We start from the raw sequence: 26,825 nt of genomic DNA, 5'->3' as shown, positions 1-26,825 counted from the left end.
CTCATTGTACTGTATTTGTAATGTGTCTCTATGCTTGAAATTTTTTCAAAATAAGTATTTTACTCAGTGAAATAAAAAGACTTTTTAGAATATTAATTGGTATTGTGTTGAATCTGTAAATCAAATTAGATAGAATTGACATCTTAATGATATTTAGTCTTCTAATCCATGAACATGGAATGCCCTTCCATTTATTTAGGTCTTCTTTGATTTCTTTTAATAATATTTTATAGTTTTCTGTGTAAAAACACTTTACATCATTAGTTAAATTTATTCCTTGAAATTTGAGTGTTTTTAGTTGGTATCGTAAATGGAGTTTTTTTCTTGATTCCTTTACAGATTGTTCATTACTAATGTATAGAAACACTACTGATTTTTTGTGTGTTCATTTATATATCCCACCACTTTGCTGAACTTGTTTATTAGTTCTAGTTATTTCATTGCAGATTTTTCAGGACTCTCTCTATATAAGATCATATCTGCAAATAGTGAAAGTTTTACTTCTTTTTTTCCAATTTGGATGCTATTTCTTTCTTTTTCTTGCCTAAGTGTTCTGGCAAGAATTTCTAACACAATGTTGAATAGAGTGGTGACAGTGGGCATCATTGTCTTGTTACAGATCTCAGAGGGAAAGCCTTTTTGCCTTTCACCATTGAGTATGATGTTAGCTGTGGGTTTTTCATATGTGCCTTTTATCATGTTGAGGAAGTTTTCTTGTATTCCTATCTTTTGAAATGTTTTTATCAAGAAAGGATGCCGCATTTCATCAAATGCCTTTTCTGTATAAATAGAGATTATCATGTAATTTCCTTTTCATTAATCTTTTAATGTGGTGTATTACATCAATTGATTTTATGCTGAGCTATTCTTACATAACTGTGATAAAACCCACTTGATCATGTTGTTTAATTTGTCTGATGTGTTGATGAACTTGATTTGCAAGTATTTTGTTGAGAATTTTTGCATTTAAGTTCATTAGAGACATTGGTTTGTAATTTTATTTTTTTGTAGTGTCTTTACTTGGCTTTGGTATTAGGGTGATGTTGGCATAATAGAATGAGTTAGATAATCTCTCCTCTTCAAATTTTTGGTAGAGTTTGAGCAGGATTGGTATTAGTTATTTTCAGAATAATTGGTAGAATTCTCCTGTGAAGCTATGTGGTCCTGGGCTTTTTTTTTGGCTGGGAGATTTTTATCTAAATTGTCCAACTTTCTGGCATACAATTTTTCACAGTATCCGCTTATGATATTTTTAAAAATATTTGTGCGGTTAGTGGTTATGTCCCCTCTATCATTTCTGATTTTATTTATTTGTGTCTTCTGCCTAGCTGAGAGTTTGTCAATTTTATTGATCTTCCCCCCAAAACTCATCTTTTGGTTCTAAGTGTCTCTACTCTTTCTTTTATTCTCAATTTAATTCTATTCTAATCTTTGTTATTTCTTCCCTTCTGCTTAATTTGGGATTAACTGCTTTTTTATTTTTTTTCTAGTTCTTCCAGATGTGTTTTGATATCTTGTGTTCTCATTTCATTTGCCTTGAGATATTTACTGACATCTCTTGAAATTTCCTCCAAGACACACTGATTGTTTAAGAGTGTGTTGTTTACCTTTCATATATTTGTGAATTTTCCAGTTCTTCACCCATTTTTTTGATTTACAACTTCATTCCATTTTGGTCAGAGGAGGTGCTTTGTATAATTTCAATCTTTCTAAATTCATTGAGATTTATTATATCACCTAACATGTGGTGTATCCTGGAAAATGATCCATGAGAACTTGAGAAGAATGTATACACTGCTGTTTTAGGGCACAATGTTTTGTTTCTGTCTATTAAGTCTAGTTCTTCTAATGCATTATTCAAGATTTCTGTTTCTTAATCTTCCTTCCTACACTCTCCTCCAAACATTTCTTTCCTATCTTTTCTTTTCAACCAGCAGGACATGTTTTATTATTTCTTGAAAGGCAGGACCCTTGCTCATAAATTTTCTTAATTTCTGCTTATCTGTGAATATTTATTCTCTCATTTTTGAAGGACAGAATTCTTGGCTGGCAATTTTTCTCTTTTAGTACCTTAAATATGCTACACTACTACTTTTTCACCTCCATGGTTTCAGATGAGAAGTCAGTACTTAAATCTTATTGCACATCCCTTCTGTGGATCTATTTTGTTATTTTCAGGATTCCCTCTATATCTTTGACACTTGACAGTCTGACTAGCATGCATCTCAGAGTATATTTGTTAGAATTTATTCTGCTTGGAGTACACTGCACTTCCTGGACATATGCCCCTCATAAGAGTTGGAAACTTTTCAGCCAGTCTTTCCTCAAACACCCCTTCTTCCCTCTTCTGTTCTCTTTTCCATCTGGGACACCCATAATGCATATATTTGTGCTTTTCATGCTGTCACTCAACTCCCTGAGTTCCTGTTCAAGTTTTCCCATTTTTTCTCTATTTGTTCTTCTATCTGTGTGATTTTGGATGTCCTATCTACTAATTCACTAATTCTTTCCTCTTCCTCTTGAAAGCTGTTGTTTTGTAATTCTAGCATATTTTTATTTTTTTCTATTGTGCCCTTCATTACCATGTTATTTTTTATGTATGATTACAATTTCTGTTTACTCACCCAGTGTCTTTTGAATATTCTTGGTCTTTTCCTTCATCTCCTTGAACTGATATAGGATATTTGTGGCAATATCTTTGATTAGCTGTTCCATATTCTGCATCTCCTTTGGGTTTTTAGTTTGTTCCTTTGACTGGGCCATATATATTTGTTTCATAGTATGGCTTGTAATATTTTGCTTATGTCTATGCCTCTGTTTATCTTGATGAGTTTCCTTTATTGGTCTGTTTCTCACTGTTGCTTAGGGCTTTATTTTTGTTTGGTTTTGTGTTAAGGCTTTTCTTTGATACATGGTTCTGCTTATCCCACATCTTTAGAATTGCCCATGTTTAACTGAAAAAAAGAAGAAAAAGGAAAAGAAAAAAGAAAACAAAAGGAGGGAAAATAGAAAAAAGAAAAAAAAAGGAAGAGAAGGCACAACCAAACAAACAATGGACCTCCCACTTAGGCCACTGGCATCCAGCTGGGCCTCTCCTCACCAGTCACCCTCACCTCTCACCCTGTGGCCATGCTACTCCTCCAGCATCCAGCCAGGTCCTCTCACCTGCTCCCTGCACCAATCGCCCTGAAGCCCTGTTGTTTCTCCTATGACTGGCAATCTTGCCTGTTTTCCTGCCACTTCTTGAGGATAAATGCAGTCTGGTGCTCCCTATTTTGACATCATAGATCCTGCCCCATTAATCAATCATATATATATGTATATATAAAATAGTGTTTATTTCCTGAGATGGTAAGGCAAAGAATTTTAGGATAAACCTCCTTGGTGAGACAAGTGATAATTTTCATAGTAGTATGTGTAGTTTAAAAAGCCTATTAGATAGTATAGTATTATTTTGTATTTTGTTGAAATAGAAGAGTACAATTATTCATAACAAAGAGAAATAGTAGAAAATATGGCTCTGCAAACTCTTTTGTTTTCTATAACACACAGAAAGCAAATGGTCACCACTACATTCAGTGGGATTATGCAAATATGTCCCTCAGAGGATTCATCGGTCAGGAGACCTAGTTAAGTACATATGTAGCTCCTGCTTATTAGAGGAATCATAGGTTTTGTAAAGTTTGACAATATTGGTGCATGAAAATAGCCTAAGAATATAATAATACTAGATAAGTATATTATTTAAATTATTACAATTACTACTATGAAAGCAATGCATTGGATATTTACATGTACTATAATATTTATCACACCACCTTAATTGTTTTTCAACTCTTAATACCCAAGCAGAATCTGAATGCATAGTATCTACTTCTCTCATGCTTTTGGCTATGTCCATTAAATTGCCTGTTTAAAGAGCTTAAAAATTTGTTAGTCTGAATTTTGTTTTAAAACAATATTTTTAAATTTCATATTTTAATAAAGTAAAAAAAAGACATACATCATAAATTTCTGTGAAGTCTTGGTACTTAACTGAAAACATAAGAATTGCAAAGTTGCACGCATCTTGCACTCTGTATACTACACCATACACACTAACTCACCCAGGTGGAAACTTCCTGGCTCAGTCTGTGAAGTCAACAGGTTTATATATATTCAGGTTTATATATATATAAACAGGTTTATATTATATTCCTGTATCGATCTTATAAATCTACTAACTTTAATAGTTTAAATTAAGTTCACATTTTATAATAATATTTATCACTTACATTGTTCCAATTCAGAACTCATTTCTTTGACATTAATTTTAAAAAAGATGTAAAATAATTTCAAATACATAAACTTATTTTTAACTATTGAATGTTTCAAAGTTTTGCATTTATAAATTGGTGAAATCTGTAAAAACATGGATATTTTCTTATCATCTTTCTTATCCTTTTGTTATATTATATATATTCCAGAAACATTTTAAATTGGAAAAACTTTGTTTTACATGTCATAGGCATATAAAACATTCTTTTACATAAAAGTTTGACTCTATTAATTATAATTTTGTTTAGTAGATTAAATAAAATTAAAAGGGCATTATTTACAGGTTTAACTTTTAAGGAAAACATGAACTTAGGAATCTAAAATATCTATCCCATTGGTCCTTGTGGAATGGTGCCTGTCCAAGCAGGTTTGGCCGGGAATAGTTGGAGGTCTCGTCTGATTACTCTGGCAGATTGTAGTATAAAGACTGTCTTCTGGGAGGTCCAGAGTTGAGGGGCTGTGATATGACTGTACAACGCATGCTTTGGGAGGCAGGAAGAACAATAGTACAACAAGGCACTCAGTACTCCACTCAACAGTTAAACTAAAGAGCTGCGGTCCACTAGAACAACAGCTACAGCAGGCACGCACAGAAGGGGGCAGCACCCATTATGGAGAAGGGCCCACAGGGCTGCCGAGGGACCCAAGGATCATATAGTACAGTCTTAAATGTAGTCTTTGTTGGAGATTTGGACCCGAAGGGTATCGGGAATGAAAGAAAGAGAAAAGGAGAGAGTAAAACAAAGAAAGAAAGAAAGAGAGAGCTGGGATCAGGGGGTCTTCGAGTAGTCACTTCTCAGGCAACTTTATTTTCTACATGTGGCATTATATATGCTCAAACTATCAAGATAACAAGCAGTGTAACTACCCATTAACAAGACTCGTAAATTAAAGAACTTATCTTAAAGTACAAAGATTTAGTATTCCTTTCAAACTACAAAGTGTGTTTACTCGTATTTCTCCCTGCCCGGGACAGCTCTGTCATGCTGACTCAAAAGGCTTAATTGCTGCATTCCTATGTTAAAAGCGTAGCCATGGAAACAGCACGTCTCCCTTCCTGAGACCACCTTGCCTCAGTTTCCAACAGTCTTAGTGATGTGAGCCATGTCGGGGATCCTGATGCTTCCTTCACCAGGCAAAAACCCACAAACCCTAATCTCTGACCCCCAACATCAAGCACTTCTATTTCTAGCTGATGTATAGTTTCAGAGGCATGTAATCTGATTGCAGTGTGCCTGCTGTAATATTGCATAAAATTTGTGAAAAGCAAGTCCTTTGTTATTTTGAAATATTTGAAATTAAAAAGTAAATTTGGTTCCAAACTGGTTCAACATTAAGTTTTTCAATGATGGATAATGCTTTCACATTATTTAAATACCTTCTTAATAGGTTAAATTTTTTAATGGTTTTCAAAAGATTTTTAACTATATTATTTATTTTTGCATTATATTTTTTATTGTTCGTGAATGTGAAAACTTTGTGGTTACAATATTTGGAACTCATACCCTTCACTATCTAATTTAAAAACCCTGAAAAATTTGTTCCAGATGCAAGTACATTATTAAGTGGGTAATTTCCAATGTTGATTTTTGAACGTGATGCTGGTTAAAAGGGGACGTTTAGGGGCATATATATCAATAAAAGGAAAGCTAGAAGATAAACTTGGGACTGTATAACATAGTGAACCTGGTCGTAGATGATGACTATGGTTAACAATACAAATATAAGAATGTTCTTCCATGAACTAGAACAAATGTACTTAAATATTAAAAGGTATGCTAACAATAGAGTGGTATGTGGGAAAAAATATAGCTAATGCAAACTATAGACTATAGTTACCAGTAATATTATACTATTTTTCCATAATTGTTACCAAGGTACTATACTATTGCTAAGTATTAACAATGGGGGTATGTGATATTTCTTTTTGGAAAAATGAAATTGTTGTAAAATTGATTGTGGTGATAAAAGCACAATTCTGTGATTATACTGAGCCATTGATTGTACACTTTGGATGGATAATTTACTGTGTGAATAAAAATTGTTTTAAAAGAATTATATGAAGCATTATTTGGAAATATTATCTAAGAAAAATAAAATAATCACAATTTTGTTTCAAATACAACATGGATAATATTGCGTTTTGAATAATTCACAATAATATGGTAAATAATAAAAATACTGAATTTTCTTATTGTACAATCTAATATAAAATATGTATTGAAAAGTTCACAAAACATAACAGTATAATTTAATGAATATGCAATAAACCGATGTAATTTCCATTTAGGTCATAAAATGAAATATTGCCAGAATATTCCATTCAGTAATTTTATTAAGTAGGTATTTAGATCCAATAAACTAGTCCAACAATTCCAGGTAGGCAAGTTGTTAAATAGCATATTTAGTCAAATTTGCTCTAAATTTGGGTAGTTACACTGTATACACTCACTACGCAGCTCAACTTTGGGGAATAACTTCATAAGTGGAGAGTTATTTGTATAAAAAGACTTTTAATGTTAAGAATATGAGATGGCAAATATTGTAGATTTGTGACCCTTTTTCAGGTTTGCTTCCATTAAATATTTGATAGACGTATTTTAACTTTACACAGACTCATTTAAATAATACATACAAATTATTTAGTGCAAAAAACCACCTCGATGAGATAGCTGTAGAGATAGTCTATATTCCTTCTTTTTTAATTTTCTCTTGTCTCTTGGATTTACCTCCCTCTGATCCCTTTATCTGTCATGATTTACTCTAGGGCTGATGGCAACAAGGTCAAAAGTGTTGGCTTGACTTGTGGGGAAGGCTCCCCTCAAAAATAACTGCAAGGCAGCGGTTATACCTGCTCTCTGCCCCTCTAGGACCCCTCCCTGCTTTGTTTTAGCGTATTTTTGAAGAGAACTTTAATGAGGAAGGCTCTTACTCTCTCTGGAGCTGTTGCATCTTTAGCAGAGGCTTTTCTTCAGTCATTTGGTATAGCACGCCGGGCCCGTTTTATTTGGTCCCTGCAGCAGGACTTTGAGCAGGCCTAGAATTGTTGTTAGCGTCGGATGGACTTGACTTTACTATTTCTTGGGATCTGGGACCTGCTCTTCCTCCTCTGAGCTGGCTGTGGCCATGGCGGCGGCGGCTGCTTCTATCCCTCACGCCGGATGGTGTAGCCCAGGACAACCCAGGGCCCTCAGGTCATTCCTCCACTCCTCCCAGGACTCGGCTCCGCGATCTGAAGGTGAGCCCCTGGGACTTGTGAGCTGTTGGGCCCCCTTAATGCACCTAGTGAGCACCAGGTGGTGGAGGGCACCTTTTAGGAACTCCGCGTTTACATCCGGGTGCGCGGAGGTTCGGGTCTGCGGCGCTGCGCGGTTCCTTGATTATTAGACTTCGCTGAGCGTTAGTGCAGAGTCTATTGGGGTCGGGGGTTTCTTTTAACTCCTTCGTGGATGGACAGCAGTAGATAATTCTTTTTAATGACCATCTTTACCTTGGCTTATTGGGTCTGCTCCCAGAGTCAGAGGTGGCCCCCAGCGTCTGTATCGTCCTCTTCCCCAGAGCCTGTCCGTCCTTACTGGGGGTGGGGTACGGACGGGAGGGAACAGAACGGACCTAAAAATTTTAATTTTGGAGGCGGTTGCCTGGTTGCAACTTTCTTTGCGCAGGAGCTTACGTAACGCTCATAGAAGGCAGCAACATACCAGAAAGTAAAACCAGATCCACCAGACCTACTGGGGCGCTCATAGGACTTTCCTGCCCCGCGGATTGAGGACTGTTATTCCCCAGTCACTGTGCCCAGATTGTCCCGTAGGCGTGGGTGCCATTTCTCACTTGGTTACAAGGTCCCATCCTTGTGACCTATTGTCGTATTCGGGACTTTGAGTCACATTCCGGACAGGGTCTTCAGGGACATTTCCGCCTTGGGTAAATTAACTTCAAAGATGATTACAGCTGGAACATCGTGTGTTGTAGGTTTACAGTCGAGATTGTGCAATAGACTGATTGAAATGGTTTGTGTGTATAGGAGTCCCTCCTCTCTCATAGCTATAATTAATCTGGGTCATTTATCAGTTTGTTTGTTTTTTAATTTAAAAGATTATAAACTCATCTTATAAAAATAAGCCATTTTAGAATTTTTACAATTATGTTTTTGTTAAAGCAGGCCTAACAAAATTTCCTGGTAGACTTCTAGGTGACACAATGTCAAACACACAAGACACATTATTGGCCTTTTAGTTTGTTAGTTTTATAACCATAAGGTTCCTTAAAATATATTGAATAAAGCATGCAGTTTAATGCTTGGCTTTGCTATTGGTGATAGATTCACAAGTTCACTTTAATAATTGGTGACTTTCATGGGTAAAAGGTATAGGTGGGAAAGGATGAATAGCTGCAGTTTCTTTTCTGAACCCCCACTATATGTTTATTTCAGATTCACTGGCTTTCTCCAAGTTGTAGAAGTGAATTTAATAGAAGTCAGAATTTCTTTTATGGAAACATCAGAATCCCATTCTACATAAAACCACTCATCCAAATAGCCCAGTATTATGCCTCCAATAGTGGCATGGGAAGGTGTGGATTTCCACTCTGATATCAATGTTAGCATTCAGAGATGTGTTTAAAAAAAGGATACACACTAGTTTCCATATTTCTGAATGATGTTTTTAACAATAGTTCTAAGTATTGGGCTTATACGTTTTCTTCTTTTTTTAAAATTTTGACGTGTAATTTATAAATAGCAAAATTTACAAATCATATGTATAAGTTTGATGGTTCTTTAAGTAGACACCCATTCAACTGCTACCAAAAACAAGATATAAGAACTACTTCCATCATACCAGAAAGCTTCCTGTTACATTTTTGGACTAATCCTCAAAACTTATTTTCAGAGATTAATACATATAATGTCTATCACTATAGATTCATTTTTGCCTGTTCTAGAACTTCGTAAAAATGGAATCATACAACATATGCTGTTTTGTGTTTGACATTGTTCAATCATGATATTTTTGATATTCCATTTTGCTGTGTATGTTTGTAGTTCATTTTTTTATTGCTAAGTCATATTGCTTTGTGTGAATATACCAAAGTTGGCTCACACATTCCCTAGTAGATAGACCTTGGGGTTGATTTTAGATTTTGGACATAAATTAATATGCTGATATTAGTATGTATGTGTAAGTAATTTTGGAATTATATTTTCATTTCCTTAGGAAATATACAAATGTTGAATTGGTCCTCATGTAGTAAATATTTTATAAGGAATTTCCAAACTGTTTCCAGGTCTTTTACTATTGTACATTCCCACCATTAATTAAGGTAAGTTGAAATTACTTCACATCTTTACTGACAGTTTGTGTTAGTTTTTCTAATTTTAGCTGACTTTCATAATTGTGATGATGTAAAGTAGAAATTCATTGCATGTGTGTATTTAAATTTCCTTTCATTCAGGCTTAATATAAGTAGAGTAAAATTCACAGGTTTAAGTTTAGAGTTCTGTCTTTTGTCAAAAAAGTGCATTTGAGTAGCTATCACAAAAAACAAGATACTCCTACACCCCTTTATCATTAAACCCTTTTCCCACCCCCTGACATTGGAAGCCACTGATCTTATTTCTTTTCCTACAGTTTTCCTTTTCCGGAACATAATATAAATTTAAGCATATAGTATGTAGTTTTTTTAGTTTAACTTCTTTCTTTAAGGGTAATGAATTTGAGTTTCATCTATGTTGTTACATGTATCCATAAATCATGCCCTATATTGCTGTGTAAGATTTATTGTTTAGGTGTGTTAAAGGTTATTTTTATATTAATCAGGTAAATAATGATAAAGACATTAAAAACATAAATGTATAGTTTTTATGTGAACATAAGTTTTTATTTACTTTGGTAAATACCTTGGAATAGAACAACTTTATAAGAAACTGCCAAGTGGTTTTCCAAACTACCTGCATGCTTTTGCATCCCCACTGGTAATGCATGAAAACTCAATTTGCTCCACATCCCTACCAGCAGTAGTACAGTCAGTTTATTTCATTTTTATAATTTTAGTTTTCCTAATAGGTTTGTAATGGGACCTCATTGTGGTTTTAATTTGTGTTTCCCAAGAAAAAGTGATGTTGAACATTTTTCATGTGTTTATTTGTGATCCTGTATCTTTTTTGTTGTTGTTAAATGGCTGGCTCACATATGTTGCTCATTTATTTATTGGATTGTTTGTCTTACTGTTAAGTTTTAGGTATTCTTTATATATTAGGAAAGCAAGTTACTTGTTGGATATATGATTTCAATTATTTTCTCCCAATGTGTGGCTTGTATTTTCTTTCTAATATTACTATTTTTCTCAGAGAAATAGGCATTTATTTTTATAACATCCAATTTAACTTTTTTTTTTTTGGTTTGTTTTATGGATTGTTTTTGGTATCTTATCTTCAGAATCAGTGCCAAACTTTATGTCACAAAGGTTTTTCCATTTGTTCTCTTCTAAATGTCATACTGATTTATGTTTTATATTTATATCTATGATTCATTTATATAATTTTAGAGAATTTGTATACATTCAGAAAAATCATGCAGGGACTCTAGAGTTCCCATATAAACCCTCCAGGCACACAAAGTTTTCCCAAAATATACTTTGCATTAGCATGGGAGTTTTGTTACAATTGATGAAATAATACTTGGATAATTATCCTATTAATTATAGTCTACAGTTTACACTAGGATTCACAGTTTGGGTTGTAAAGTTCTATGGTTTAAAAAAATGTTTTATTCTGCCGATAAATGCAACCTAAATTTTCCCATTTTAACTACTTTCACACATACAATTCAGTGTTATTACATTCACAGTGTTGTGCTACCATCTCCACAATCCATTCCCAAAGGTTTTCCATCACCCCAAATTGAAATTCTGCACCAATTAAGCATTAATTTCCCATTTCTCACCCCACCCTAGTCCGTAATAGTCTGTATTCTAGTTTTTGACTCAATACATTTGTTTATTCTAATTATTTCATTTAAGTGGGATCATAAAATATTTGTCTTTTGTGTTTGGCTTATTTCACTTAACATGAAATCTTCAGTGTTCCTCCACTTTGTCTAATATATCAGATTTTCATTCATTTTTTTATATATGAATATCATAACATTGTATGTATATGCCATGTTTTGTTTATCTATTCATCTGTTCGCCTTTGGTCTACTATGAATTACGCTGTTGTAAGCACTTGCATGCTTTCAAGTGTTTTTGGTATATACCTAGAAGTAGTATTGATAGATCCTTAGGTAAACCTATAGTTAACTTTCTGAGGAACTACTAATCTGTCTTTCACAGTAACTGTACCATTTTACATTTCTTCCAACAATGTATGAATGTTCCTATCTCTCCACATCCTCTCCAACATTCATTTTCTTTTTATAAACAGTAGCCATTTTGGTGGGTGTGATCTGCATTTCCCTAATGGCAAAAGATATTGGGCTTCTTTTTATGTTCTTGTTGGCCATTTGTAAGTCTTCTTTAGAAAAATTTATATATAAGACTTTGCCAATTTTGAAATTGCGGTGTTTGTCTTTTTGTTGTTGAGTTGAAATCATTACCTAATACAAGGTTCTGATGATACTTACCTCCATTTTCTTAAAGGAGTTTTGTACTTTGGATCTTATATTTAGGCCTTTGATCTATTTTGAGTTAATTTTTGATATATGAGGTAGGGGTTCATCTTCATTCCTTCATATATGTATGTTAAGTTTTTCTTGCATTTTTGTTGAAGAAACAATTCTTTCCATATTGAGTGGACCAGTGTCAAAAATCAATTGGCCATAGCTGTGAGAATTTATTTCTGAACTCTCATTTGATTCCCTTGGTGTGTAATTCATTTTTTTTAAAGTGGTATGAGGTAAAGCCCCTTTTGTGGCTTTTAGCATGCTGTCTGCTCTCTGTGTTCATTCGCTGTATGTTCTTCTGTGTCTGTATTTATTTATTTTATTCCCCCCCCTCCCCCCTTACAGCTTGCTTGCTGTCTGCTCTCTGTCCATTTGCTGTGGGCTCTTCTGTGTTCTTGCTTGTCTGCCTTCTTTTTGTTGTGTCAGTTTGCTGAGTCGGCTCTCCGTGGCATCTGCCGGCGGCACTCCGCAGTGTGCAGGCAAGTCTGCATTCACAAGGAGACCCCAGGACTCGAATGAGGGCCTCCTATGGTAGACAGGAGCTCATCTGATTGAGCCACAGCTGCTTCCTGGAAGTGGGTTTTCTTTGTTGCTCTTTTTCTCCTCTTCTTTTCTCTCTTTCCCTCCCCTTTCATATTCCTTCTTCTCCTTTTATTCTTGCTTTCACAGGTATCTTGCTGGTCCATATTGTCTTAGGAGCATATCATTTCTCCACTGAACTACCCTTGTATTCTTGTCAATATTAATTGACTCTATTTGTGTTAGTTTGTAGACTCTATATTCTGTCCTGCCAATCTGTCTTTTTGCCAATACCACATTCTCTGATCGTTGTAAAATTATAGTGAGTCTTTTCTTAATTTTAAATTTTTTAAGATATTTAAATTATATAAATGTTATGTAAAAAATCCGGGGGATTCCATATGTGCTGCTCCACACCACTAACTTTTACTCACATTAACAACATCCTTCATTAGTATGGTACAGTCATTTCAAATGATGAACATGTTTTGGAGCATTGCTGCTTAGAATGGATTATAGTTTACATTGTAGTTTATATTCTCTCACACATAATTATGTAGGTTATGGCAAGATATATAATGGCCTGTATCTCTCATTGTAATGTTATTCAGGGAATTCCTAAGTCCCAAAATACCTCTGTATTACACCTTTTTTCCCTCTCCCTGACCTCGGACCTCTAGTGGCCACTGCCTCCCCATCAATGATATAAGTTCTTCCATTGCTAAAATCACAAAGTCTATAGTAGAATACCAGTAAGTCCACTGTAGTCCATAGTTCACTCCCCAATCCTGATGATTCTGGAATGGTGATGCCCACTCTGCCTCTAATTGAGAGGGGACTTCCATCCCATATGGCTGATGAATGGGACTCTCTTGCTTGCAGTTGTAGACTCACCTGTTCATTGGTATGGTGGTTGTCCATCATCACCTCCTTGTTAGTGTCCTCGGTTATTCCATTGAACTGGAGAGTAGGTGTTGCAACTCTTTTGAGGCTCAGGTTCCAACTGAACATGGGCAGTCAAAAGATCCAAGTCTCTTGGATGTACACCTACCAACTCCAGCACCAACTATAGGTTCAAACAAAAAGGACAGAAGAGCTATGTGTAGGGGAACCACAACTGAGTCCAATTCTGTCACACTGGGGACCACAAACCCTAAAGTAGTGCCCACTGGTAGGTCACCAAACTCTGGAGCTATCTGCCATGACCATAGTGCCTGGATGTCTCCAGAGCCCTTGTGAGCCCCACTGTTTGGAGTAGTGTCTAATTTGGCAGTCAATGAGATCCTGCTGAGACATGCATAAGAGTAACGTCTGGAATGACCTCCCTTCTCACTTCGAAGTCTCTTAGCCATATAAATTCATTTGTCTTTACCTTTTCCTCCTTTTAGTCAAGGTTTTTTTCCAGTTGCATTGCTAGTTGGTACTTGGTAGAAATCCTTTGGTGCCATGAAGCCTCATCCCTGGAAGTCATGTCCCACGCTATGGGGAAGTTATTGCATTTATATGCTGAATTCAGCTTAGAGACAGGCCACCTTTGAGCAACAAGGAGGCTCTTAGGAGGTAACACTTAGGCACTCTATAATACTAGGCTAAGTTTCAATTTCAAGGGTAAAGGTTCATAAACACAGTCATCAATATCAAGAACCTGTCAATGGACCATCTTCCTTCTCTAGCCATTGCCTCTGTACTTGGGGGATTCTTGATGTTTAATTAGAGAATGTAGCAGACCTCCCTAGGATGGGAATTCAATATTCTTTCAGTTATTGTGTTAATCTCCACCCACTATGACAAAGACCCATGAACATTTTAACACATTTATATGCCTTATATATATGCCCTCCTCCTATGTATCACCATCACTGACACCCCACAGAAATGATCTTCACCTGCTATAGTTGTAACCCTTCTGTGATCCAAAACTTCTTCAAAAATGAAGCTGATAAAATAGCCAAATACAATTAATAAGAGAGTGAAATAATGATAGTTTTAAAAATAAATAAAATACAAAAAAAAATTAAAAAATAAATATTTTAAAAATCTGGGATAATAAAAAATAAAAAAATATTTAATTTTTTTGACGTTTTGCCTTTCGTCTCTGTAAGATCTGTTGTCTTGTATGTAGAGTGACATTTTCCTCCATTTATTCCCCCAGTGTCTTTTTAAACTTTCTTTTTAATGAAGTTTTAGGTCACAGCAAAGTCACATAAAAATAAAGGGGACTCCCATATATCTAACATCCTCCCCTTTCCCCCTTTCACATGTTAAAAACATTTTATATGTGGATGGTACATTTGTTACAACTGATAAACAAATATTGAAACATAGCTATGAACCATGGTCAGTAGTTTACATTTTGGTATACATCTTGGACCATACACTTTATAAATTTTGATGAAACTTAAATTGGCCTGAATCCATCATTGCAATATCCTGTAGAACACTTCTATTACCTTAAAATTTCACTTGTTCCATCCGTTCTGTTCCTCCCTCTCTTTCCCCTCAGGAGCCACAGCAACCACCAAACTTCACTATTTGCAGGACCAGATTCATAGTTACTTGCAAAAATACTTAGGGCTTAACACACTGGTTTGTCCTCCCCTATTGGGCACCACCCATGTTCTGGATAGACTCCCGCCCCTCTATTTGAGAATATAGCGGGCCTCCCCAGGATGGGAGTCCAGCACCTTCCTGCTCATTATGTGGATCTTCACCCATTGATATAACACACTGTGTGAAGATGAATATTTGCACACTCCCTAAAATCTTGCCTCCAGCCCTGTCCTTGAATGCCCTCCGTATCCAGTGCCCTAAATCAGTATCCCTACCTTGCCCTATTGCCAAAAGAACATTCCCAACATTGTAGTTTCAACCATGTATCCTCAATCCCCAGTGTTCATTTGCTCTCTTCCCAACTCTACCCCCAGTACCATGGACAGTCCAACCGCCCATTCATACTTTATCCCACGACATACCTATACTGCCTAAACCAATAGTATCACTGCACTATTGTCATGCTCCTCCACTGCATAACTACACACTGCCACCTTATCATAGGTTTTGCCCACATGGGCACTGGCTCACAGCCTTCTTTTCCCTTTATGTTTCCTGTAAATCTGTCTTTCAGACTCTACCTCTGTGAGTCTGTTCAGTTTGTTTAATTCGTATCAATGTGGTCATGTAATAGTTATCCTTCAGTGCCTGGCTTGCTTCACTCAACAGAAGGTCCTCAAGATTCATCCATGTTATCCCATGTGTTAATACTATATTCCTTACAGCTGAGTTATATTCTATTGTCTGTATATACCACAATTTGTTTATCCATTCCTCTGTTGAAGGGATTTGGGTTGATTCCAAGATTTGGCAATAGTGAATAATGCCGCCATGAACATTGATGTGCATATATCTTTTCATGTCCTTGCTTTCAGTTCTTTTGGGTATATACCCAGCAGTGGAATTGCTGGATCATATGGCAGTTCTATAGCTAGTTCTTTGAGGAACCACCATACTGTCCTCCACAGTGGTTGCATTATTCTACATTCCCACCAGCAGAGAATGGGGTTCCCATTCCTCCACATCTTCTCCAACACTTGTAGTCCTCTGTTTTTTAATAGCTCCCAGTCTAATGGGTGTAAGATGATATCTCATTGTCATTTTTATTTGAATTTCACTAATAGCTAGTGATGTTGATGTCTTTTCATGTGCTTTTTAACCATTTGTATATCTTCTTTGGAGAAGTGTCTAATCAAATCAGTTGTCCATTTTTAACAAGAGCTTTTTGTCTATTTATTTTCAAGGTGTAGTATTTCTTTATATGTGCAGGATATTAGGCTCCTATCAAATATATGGTTACCAAATATTTTCTCCCTTTGAGTATGCTGACTTTTCACTTTCTTGACAAACTCATTTGAGGTGCAAAAGTTTTTAATTTTGAGGAGGTCCCATCTCCCATTTCCTGTTTTTCCTTTTGCTGCTCATACTTTGGGTGTGAAGTTCATGAAGCCTTTTCCTATTACAAGATCCTGTAGATGCTTCCCTATATTATCTTCCAAGGTCTTTATGTTCTTGGCTCTAATATTTAGATTTTTGATCCATCTTGAATTAATTTTTGTGTAAGGTGCGAGATGGTGTTCCTCTCTCATTTTTTTGAATATGGATATCCAGTTCTCCAAGCACCATTCATTGAAGAGACCATTCTCTCCCAGTTGAGTAGGCTTGGTGGCCTTGTCGAATATCAGTTGACTGTATATGTGAGGGTCTATATCAGAACTCTAATTTCAGTTCCATTGGTCAGTATTTCTTTCCTTGTGCCAATACCTTGCTGTTTTGACTACTGTAGCTTTGTAGTATGTTTTAAAATCAGTTAGTATGATTCCTCTGATTTCATTTTTCTTTTTCAATATATCTTTGTCTATTTAGGGACTCAAGTCCTTCCAGATAAATTTCTCTTTCTTTGTCTTTATTTTTTTAATATTACATTCAAAAAATATGAGGTCCCCATATACTCCCCACCCCCCTCACCCCACTCCTCCCCCCATAGCAACAATTTCCTCCATCATCATGAGGCATTCAATGCATTTGGTGAATACATCTCTGAGCACTGCTGCCCCTCGTGGTCAGTGGTCTACAGCATAGCCCACACTCTCCCACATTCCATCCAGTGGGCCATGGGAGGACATGCAATGCCGTAGTTTTTCCAATTTAGTAAAAAATGTAGCGATTTTTATTGGGATTCCATTAAATCTATAGATCCGTTTGAGTAGGAAAGACATCTTAACAATGTTTTGTCTTCCTATCCATGAATAGAGAATATTCTTCCATTTATTAAGCCTTCTTTGATTTCCTTTAACAGTGTTGTGTAGTTTTCTGTGTTTAAGTCATTAGTATCTCTTGTGATATTCTTTATTTCTGTGGCTTCAGTGGTGATATCTCCTTCCTCATTTTTCTTTTTATGTGTTTGGATCATTGCTTGTTTCCTTTGTAAGTTTAGGTTAAGGTTTTGCCAGTTTTATTGATTTTCTCAAAGAATCAGCTTTCAGTTTTATTTTTTTCTGATGCTTTCAAATTTTCAATTTCTTTTAATTCTGCTCTAATCTTTGTTATTTCCTTCTTTCTACTTCCTTTTCTGTTAGTTTGCTGTTCTTTTTATAATTCCTCTGGGTGTGCAGTTAGGTCTTTGATTTTATATCTTTCTTTTTTTAATGTAGGAATTTATGACTGTGAATTTTCTTTTCACTACAACTTTTGCTGGCTGAATCACATAGGTTTTGAGATGTTGTGTTGTCATTTTCATTCATTTCATGGTAGTTTCTGATTTCTTTTGCAATTTCTCCTTAACCCACTGTTTGCACAAGAGTGTGTTGTTCAACTTCAATATCTTTGTGCCTAATCTGGTTTTCTGCCCTTAACTAATCTCCAGCTTCATTCCATTATGGTCAGAGAAATTACATTGTAGAATTTCGATCTTTCTGAATTCACTGAGAGTTGTTTTATACCTAGAATGTGGTCCTGTAGAATGATCCATGTGTACTCGAGAAGAATGTATATCCTGCTGTATTTGGGTATGATGTTCTGTATATGTCTATTAGGTCCAGATACTCTAATGTATTATTCAACATCTTTGTTTCTTTATTATTCTCTCTGAAGCTGTTCTGTCTAATTGTCAAAATGGTATATTTGAAGTCCCGCACTATAATTGTAGAGGCATCTGTTTCTCTACTTAGCTTTTCCAGTGTTTGCCTCATGTATTTTGATGTGCCCTCTTTAGGTGCATTCATGTTTGTCATTGTTCTTTCTTCTTGATAGATGGTACCCCATTTATTAATATTCAGTGTCCATTTTTGTCTCTTAAAATAGTTTTGCATTTAAAGTCTATTTTGCCTGATATTAATATAGCTACTTCTACCCTTTTTTGTTATTGTTAGCTTGAATGATTATTTTCCATTCATTCACTTTTAGTCTCCTTGCATCCCTGCATCTAAAGTGAATTTCTGGTAGATAGCACACAGATGGTTTATATTTCCTTATCTATTCTGCCAATCTGTGCTCTTGACTTGTGAGTTTGATCCATTAATGTGTTGTTATTGTCATGGAATTACTTATATTAGCCATGTTTTCTTTAGGTTTATGTATGTCATATGTTCTTTTATTTCTCTTCTTATCTTATTGTTCTTACACACTCTTCCAAATCTCTCTCTCTTGTTTTTTTCCTTTCAACCTGCAGAACTCCCTTTAGTATTTCTTGAAGTGCCAGTTTCTTATTGACATACTCTCTTAATTTCTGTTTGTCTGTGAATATTTTGAACTCTCTCTTGTTTTTGAATGCCAGTTTTGCTGGTTAGAGAATTCTTGGCTGGATGCTCTTTTTTATTATTTTTTTCTTTCTTTCTTTTAGCACCTTGACTATGTCATACCACTACCTTTTTGTCTCTATTGTTTCAGATGAGAAATCAGCCCTTAATCTTAATGAGCTTCCCTTGTATGTGATGGTTCTCTTTTCTCTTGCTGTTTTCGGTATTATCTCTTTGTCTTGAACATTGGACAGTTTGGCCTATATATGTCTTGGAATAAGCTTATTAGGATTTATACTGTTTGGGGTGTGCTGTGCTTCCTGGGCTTATACATCTATGTCTTTAAATAGTGTTGGGACATTTTTAGCCATTGTTTCCTCCAACACACCTTCTGTCCACTTTCCCTTCTCTTCTCCCTCTGGGGTGCCTATAATGTGTATGTCTGTGTGTTTCATGCTGTCATTTAAATTCCTGAGACCCTGCTTGATTTTTTCTATCTTTTTGTCTACTGGTCTACTATCTGTTAGATTTCAGTTGTACTGTCTTCTACATCATTGATTCTTTCCTCTCAATGCTCAAATCTGCTGTTACATGCTTCCAGTGTATTTTTGATTCTTGTATTGTTCCATTCATCACCATAGTATCTGTTATATTTTTACATATGTTTACAATTTCTTCAGTTTGTTGTCTCAGTGTCTTCTTAATATCCTTAACCTCTTCCTTCACTTCTTTGAGTTCATTCATTATAATTGTTTGGATATTTCTGGTTATTTGTTTAATGTTCTGCATCTCTTTCTGTTTTTATTTAGTTGGTTCATTGGACTGGGCCATGTCTTCCTGTTCTTAGTATTGCTTGTAATTTTTTGTTGGTGTCTAGGCATCAGTTTATTTGAAGGGGTTTGATCAGCCGATTAGCATCTCTTTCTAATCTAGACTTTTATTTTGTTCTTGTTTTTGTGTGTGTGGTAAGTTTTCACTTTGACACTTCATTCCTCTTATTCTGTTTCCTTGCTGTTGCCTATGTTCCAGTTTTCCACTGGGCTCTTTATCTCTTTGTACAGTTCCCTCCAGATTGATGCCCTGAAGCCTCCTGCTCTGTGGATTCCCAAAACAGCTCACTCAGGTAAGATTTTGCCATTTCTCAGCTGTTTTGTGTGTGTGAGAGAGAGCTGGAGAGTGTCCACCTAAACCAATGCCATGTTGCTGGTACTCTGTAGTAAGTCTTGAAATCAAATGGTGGGAGTGCTTCAACTTTGCTCATTTGCTTAATTGTTTTGGGTATTCTCATTCCTTCAGCTTTTTAGGCAGATTTAAGAATCAGCTTCTTACAAAACATCTTGCTCTGTATTTAATGTAATTGCATGGAATGTATACATCAATTTACAGAGGATGGCTATCTTAATGATAGTGAATCTACCAATCCGTATACATAGTTTGTCTTCCCATTAATGTAGTCTTCTTTGATTTCTTGCTTAAGCATTCTGCAAGCTAGTATACAGACCAAGCATATATTTTATTAAATTTATACCTAAATTTTTCATGTTTCTGATGGTGTTGCAATGGTACTGCTTTTTAAATATTTAAATTTCTGTTTTTCTTTGCTAATATATAGAAATATATAGACACTACATTCTGTCCTATTGCTATACTCATTTATTATTGTAGCAGTTTTTTTTAGATTTGTTGCTATTTTCTTCATAGGCAATCATTTTATTTGTAATACATATCATCTTATTTCTTCTTTACCCCATCCCTACGCCATTTGTTACTTTTTCTTGTTCTTTTTGCACTATGTCCTTTGGCAAAAAACTAAACCCTTATATTGGAAATCATTATTTTGCTTTTGAACTTGGTTTAAAGGATTTAGTCTTTTACCTTTAAGTGTCAAATTATGTATAGATATTTATAATGTGCCTAGTAGGTGATTTGTTTTCAGAATTTAAACCAATTTTTTATTCTTGAGATACACTTTACTTCTCGTTATGTGTCATTATTTTTATATATTGGTAGATTCAATTTTCTTACATTTTTAAATAATTTTTGAATTTTCCTTTATGGAGTGTGCTGATCTCAGATGTCCCTTTTTATAACTGCATTCTTTGTGAACTTTTAAAATCTGGACAATGCTTGCCTCTCAGAATTACAATGTTTTCCTTCCTCTTTAGTTTTTTGAATGCATTCATGAAAAATTGGTAATATTTACTTTGTAAAATGTTTGGTGGAATTCTAGAGTAATGTTCTCTGAGCCTGAAGTTTTCTTTGCAAGAGACTTTTTAACTGAAAGCTCATTTTCTTTCATTGTTATATGGCAATTCTGGTCACCTATTTCTTTTTAAGTGAGATTTGATAGTTTGCATCTTTCAAAGGGTTTATCTCTTTCATTAGCTGCCAGGATTATTTGCATACATTTCTTCATAATATTCCCTTAATTTCATTTTTTTAAAATTTATTTTTAAAATAGGTCACCGAATTAAACTTTTGGTCCAATCTGCTGTTATACAAGCTACAAATCCTTACTCAGCAACTGAGGGCCATACTTTAGGAGCATGTTTTGAAAGTGAATAAAAATCCATATAAAACAAAATCAAATAGTTTCCATAGGAACATCAGTAATTGTTACCCTATCTCCTACTCTTCCATATCATTGCACCTGTGCCAACCCTGCTCTTACAAAGACATTTCAAAACTACCAATAATTAAGTTCTATGGTCCCCCCCAAGTCGCTGCATTCAAGCTAAACTCACAGTAACAGCTGCAATAATCGTATTTACACATTAATCCTAGCCACAGCACAAATGGTTGGGTGGCCGTTCATCCCACTTTCCTGAGCACGTAACACAGGGAGAGTGCTGGTGACCTGCTCCTCTGCCTCTGGAAACTAGTGGCTTTTGATTTGCTGCATGACTTGCCACTAGGGATGTCACAGAGTAGATAATGGGCCTTAGAACCCTTTGAAAGTAGAAGCAGCAGCCAACAGCTTAAGCTCTGTTCTCAAACAGCATCCAATCGCCCACATGCATTTCTGGCTGGTCATGGCTCTCAACCACCCAATCAAGGCCATTACACATGGTTCTGCACATGCAAGATGAGTAATACTTCTCATCTAGTTTAGGTCTCTTCTGCAGAAGGGATTTTAGGTGTGCATGATCATAAAGGATGCAATTAAATGACCTATATATTCCATCATTCACATAATACATAAAGGTTTGTTCACTCCATTCATCTTCATTGTCAGAGTCTGTCTGTTCCTTAAATACAATTTTTGGGGGCAGTGATATTCCCTGCAAGTGTGAAAGCCAATGCAACATAATATTGGCCTGGTTCAGCTATGATTTTCGTTCCAGAGTCTGATGGATAATACTTGTCTAATGCTGGATTGATGTCTAATGCTGGTGATCTCTTTAAATTTAATCTTCACATTGTCAGATCCAGGAAAGCCACCATGAATATCAAGCAGATACATGCTGAAACCAACTGCAGCAACTAGGTCAAAGACACAGCAGACATCAGAGACAGCCTACATGGATGTTTCAGGATTAGTACAGCCACTTCCCACATGGATGCTGACACTGATGATAAATTGATTTCTAGCCCCTTAGCCCATTCTGAAAGAAGCCTGCTGGTTTTGACTGTGGCTTCATATTTAACATTGAGACTGCTGTGGAGTCATCAGTGGCAATCCACAAAACCAACTTGGCCTTTGGTTATGCCTTGGCCGCTTGCATCAACTCGACTTTGCTGTCAGAAGTCATCATCTTAACTCCATTATTGGTGGCATACTTAATTTGAGAAACTCATTTACAAGGGTTTTCATAGATCATCCTCTTGGTGGCACCCTGAGACTCTGCACCAATTGGATTTCAGTCTTGCTAGCACAGTCAAATCCTGTCTCTAAGGCATCCAGGATCTTTACTATGTGTTTACTGTCATTACATTTGACTGCCTCGAAGGGGGTGATGTGAGGAGGAGCTTTTAACCACCTCAGATGTTTCTTTAGAATGTCTCCAAGGTATTCATCATCTGAAGAGACTTCATTAATTTTTTGGTCCAGAATGTCCTTGGCGATAAAACTTTCATCAGGAAAAAGGCATGAAACGCCTCATTACTGAAGTTGTTCGTGATTTCTTGATGTTCCTCCTGAAACACAAGATGATGGAATTTAGAGAAATTATTTCCAGCTTTTCAGGAAGGCAATACTCAAAGAATCCCAAATCCTACTGAATAAGATTCATGCCTTTGGTGCATCCTAGCACATGGGCACCAAGGCTGGCCCAGATGAGGTCCCACAGCCTGTGCTGCCACCACTGCCACCAACACCAGCCTCACACCCTCCCTCCCTGTCTGATGGACCTCTGGCGTTAGGAGTTACCTGAACTGCTGGCACAGGACTGGGTAGTAGGGCTGTAGGGGCCTGACCCCTAATTTATTTTTAATGTCATAGGATCAGTTATAATATCCTCTCTCATTCTCATATTAGTAATTTTGGTCTATATTCATTTTTATCGATCAGTCTGGCTAGAAGATTATCAATTCTAATAAACTTAGATAGGTTTTAGATTAATTGATTTTAAATAATGTGTTTCTGTTTCATGTTTTATTGCTTTCTGCTATCATCTTTATTTTATTTTTCTGCTAATTTTGAATATTACCTGAAGGTATTTTTGTAGTTTCATATGAAGAAACTTAGGTGTTTGATTTGAGATCACTCTTCTTTCCCAATATAGGCACCTAGTTTCCATAACTATTCCTGAAATCTTTTAAGTAACTATATTACACATATTTTCATATGTTGTAGTGACAATTTCACTGGCTTCAAAATATGTTTTATATCCCTTTTTATTTCATCTTTTAATAAAGATTTTCTATTATTTTTAAGGGATATAACTTCATTGAGGTATAAATCAAGTTCCATACAATGCACCCATTTAAAGTAGCCAACAAAATGATTTTTGTGTATACAGAGTTGTGCAACTATACCGAAATGAAAAAGATGGAAATAAATGATCTACTATACATATTTCCCTTCAGAGACAATATGGTGTGGATATGGAGTTTCTCCTTAGCTCTGCCATGGGCAGGTATAATCCCTAGAGGGCAGGGAAAACTTGAAAAAAATACTTAGTCCCTAAAGAACTAAAAACATAATATGGTCCAGGGTATAAATATTCCCTATTTACATATTCTTTGTTTCCCTATTACACATAAAGCCTGTATCCTGGAGAAGAGTCTGAGCAAGATTTTCACTTCTTTGTAACCAAAGTCATTATGTCATTGAAGTCAGTTAAATCTTTTGGGCTTATCAAGAGGAAAATGCGATAATATTAAAGAAAGCATTTTAAAAAAAAAATTCTACTGCTTGAGAGAACTCAAACTTAAAATGAGAAATCATAATATGTGGTACAGGATGATTTTCAGGATATTGGAAATTTTCTGTTCTGTGTACTCTTAAATTCAATGAAATCACTCTTAAAGCTTCCAAATTACCTTTCCAGGACTTGAGGGTAGAATAACAGAGATCAGGAAGTACAGAAGATTTCTTGTGTAAGGAGGGTGAGTTTCTGGAATTTTATTTATATTATATCTCCCTTATTTTGAGGTGGTATGTATTTCAGGGATTAAGACATCCCACCTTCTCTCTCATTTTTATAGGTCTAACACTCAAGGGAAAATAGTGGAAGAATCTATTTGAGGGGCAGCAGAGAAAGTTCAGAAAGACTAATTGCCTTATGGTTCCTCTAATTCACAGAGTTAAGTTCTCTCTCCATAGAGGGAACTCTGAGTTCACTGTTAAGGATATAAGACTCTTACTCTGTGACTTTGGGCAGTTATTAATTATCTCCTATAATCTGGTTCCTTATGTGGATCTGGAAACATTATTCATGGTTTCCATTCCATGAGGGTCTAATCTGCATGGGATGACAGCTCCAAATTCCTATTGCCTCTGCCTCAGATCTTACTGGTAAAGGAGTTCTTAGGTAAATAATGATTTGATGAGATGAGAGAAAATAATTGCCCTCATCCATCTTGTTTTTCTCTTCTCCTTTGCAGTTTTTATATTTTCATGTGACAGCTCTAATAATCACATATTAGGTTAAGGTGTATACGGTTTTTATTTTATTTATTTAGTTTTAAGAACTAACACTGGGCAATCTGTATTACTTGGTGTCAGGAGTAAAGGTAGAGTCTATGGGTTCCTGTTGTAAAAGTCTCAGGCACTCCCATGGAAGGAGATGATGTGGGAAGATATGGGTTGCCTCTAATCAAACCCTTTTTCTTATTCCGTAGATACCCCAGACAAGAATGGCTCCTGGAAATGGTTCTTTTGTGACTGAATTCATACTGATGGGGTTAACAGAACACCCAGATCACCAACTCCTGCTGTTCTTCCTGTTTCTAACAATGTATGTGTTTGCCCTGCTGGGAAACCTGGGCTTGATCACTCTACTCAGTTTGCATTCTCATTTTCACAACCCCATGTACTTTTTCCTCTTTAACTTGTCCTTCATTGACCTCTATTATTCTTCTGTTTTGGCCCCTAAAATGCTGCTCAACTTTATATCAATGAAGAATATTATCTTCTACCAGGGATGCATGACACAATACTTCTTCTTCTGTTTTTTTTGCCATTTCAGAATGCTATGTGCTGACACCAAGGGCCTATGATTGCTATGTGGCCATCTGTAATCCACTCTTGTATAGGATTGCCGTGTCCCATAAAGTGTGCTCCTACCTTATTTTTGTTTCATACTTGATGACATTTTCTAGTGCTATGGCCCACACAGGATGCATGCTGAGGCTGACCTTCTGTGATGCCAACACCATTAATCATTATTTCTGTGACATCTTCCCTGTGCTCTCCTGCATGAGTACGTACATCAGTGAGCTGGTGGTGTTCATTGTAGCAAGCATCAACATCTTTGTGCCCAGTATCACCATCTTTACCTCTTATGGTTTCATTCTTTGCAAAATCCTCCACATCACTTCCACTGTGGGCAGGTCCAAAGCTTTCAACACCTGCAGTTCTCTGTTCTTTTGATTAACTTCATTTATGTGTCTCCAGGCAGCTTCTGAATCGTCTATTGATGAAGGAAAGATTTCCTCTGTCTTTTACACCACTGTGGTTCCTATGATGAACCCCTTAATCTACAACTTGAGGAACAAAGATGTTAAACTTGCCCTGAGTAAAGCCCTGAGTAAGAGAAAGTTTTGATAATAAACAGGATCGCAACTGTCAATACTTTTAGGACAAGTGTGTTTTGAATTACAATAAATTCAAAATAGTTATAAATATTTGGTGTAGCTTTTTGTCCAATTCTTTCTTATAATGATGAAGGAAATTTGAGTCTTCTCTCCATAATTTATTTCTATAATCGTTTGAGCAGGTCTTCTTTTCCACTTTTGCATTTTTTCCCTCTCCTTCTCACCTTTCATTCCTTTTTGAAAATAACAGTCAGGAAGGAATTTATTGTATATGGTTTTTTATTATCAGTTTGAACTTTCTTTTGTTTTCTTCCTGGAATCAGGAAGAATGATTCAAACACATCTGTTTTTCTGTATTTCATCCTCTACTAAGCTTTGATTGGGCCACATCATTAGGGCATTGAGTCCCCACCCCTTGGTGGCAAAGGACTGAGTTGAGGGTTTCTGATGGTGGGTTTTTGATGTTGAAGTTTTGATGTTGGAATTTGATGCTGAAGTCTTAAGCTTGAGGTCCAGGAAGTAAGCTCACAGAGGAAAGAGAAGCAAGCCTGGGAGGAGAGGAACTGAGCCAAGAGAAGAACACAGAGGAATAGAGATGGCTTCTTTAGATAGGGCAGAAACCCCAGGGAGAGAGACAGAGCCATTAACCTGATAGTCTACAGCTGGCCTCGTGGAGAGAGGCAAACTCTAGAGAGGCTCATAGTACACAGCTGACCTTGTGGAGAAAACAGAGGCGCTGAGCCCAGAGGAACCCAGGAAGCCTGAACCCTCGCAGACTTCAGCAGCCATCTTGCTCCAACCTGTGAAAATAGACTTTGGTGAGGGGAGTAACTTATGCTTTATG

The 26,825-nt window shown here is 36.1% G+C and overlaps 1 pseudogene; it reads left to right on the top strand.

Annotated features, from left to right (window-relative positions):
* The first annotated feature begins 7,714 nt into the window (after positions 1-7,714).
* On the top strand, positions 7,715-26,071 carry LOC101431331 (olfactory receptor 8B3-like; annotated as a pseudogene).
* The last annotated feature ends 754 nt before the right edge of the window (positions 26,072-26,825 follow it).

The sequence above is a fragment of the Dasypus novemcinctus genome, chromosome 27, assembly GCF_030445035.2.
Source record: "Dasypus novemcinctus isolate mDasNov1 chromosome 27, mDasNov1.1.hap2, whole genome shotgun sequence".
Lineage (NCBI taxonomy): Eukaryota > Metazoa > Chordata > Mammalia > Cingulata > Dasypodidae > Dasypus > Dasypus novemcinctus.
This window is presented reverse-complemented; position numbering and strand designations above follow the sequence as displayed.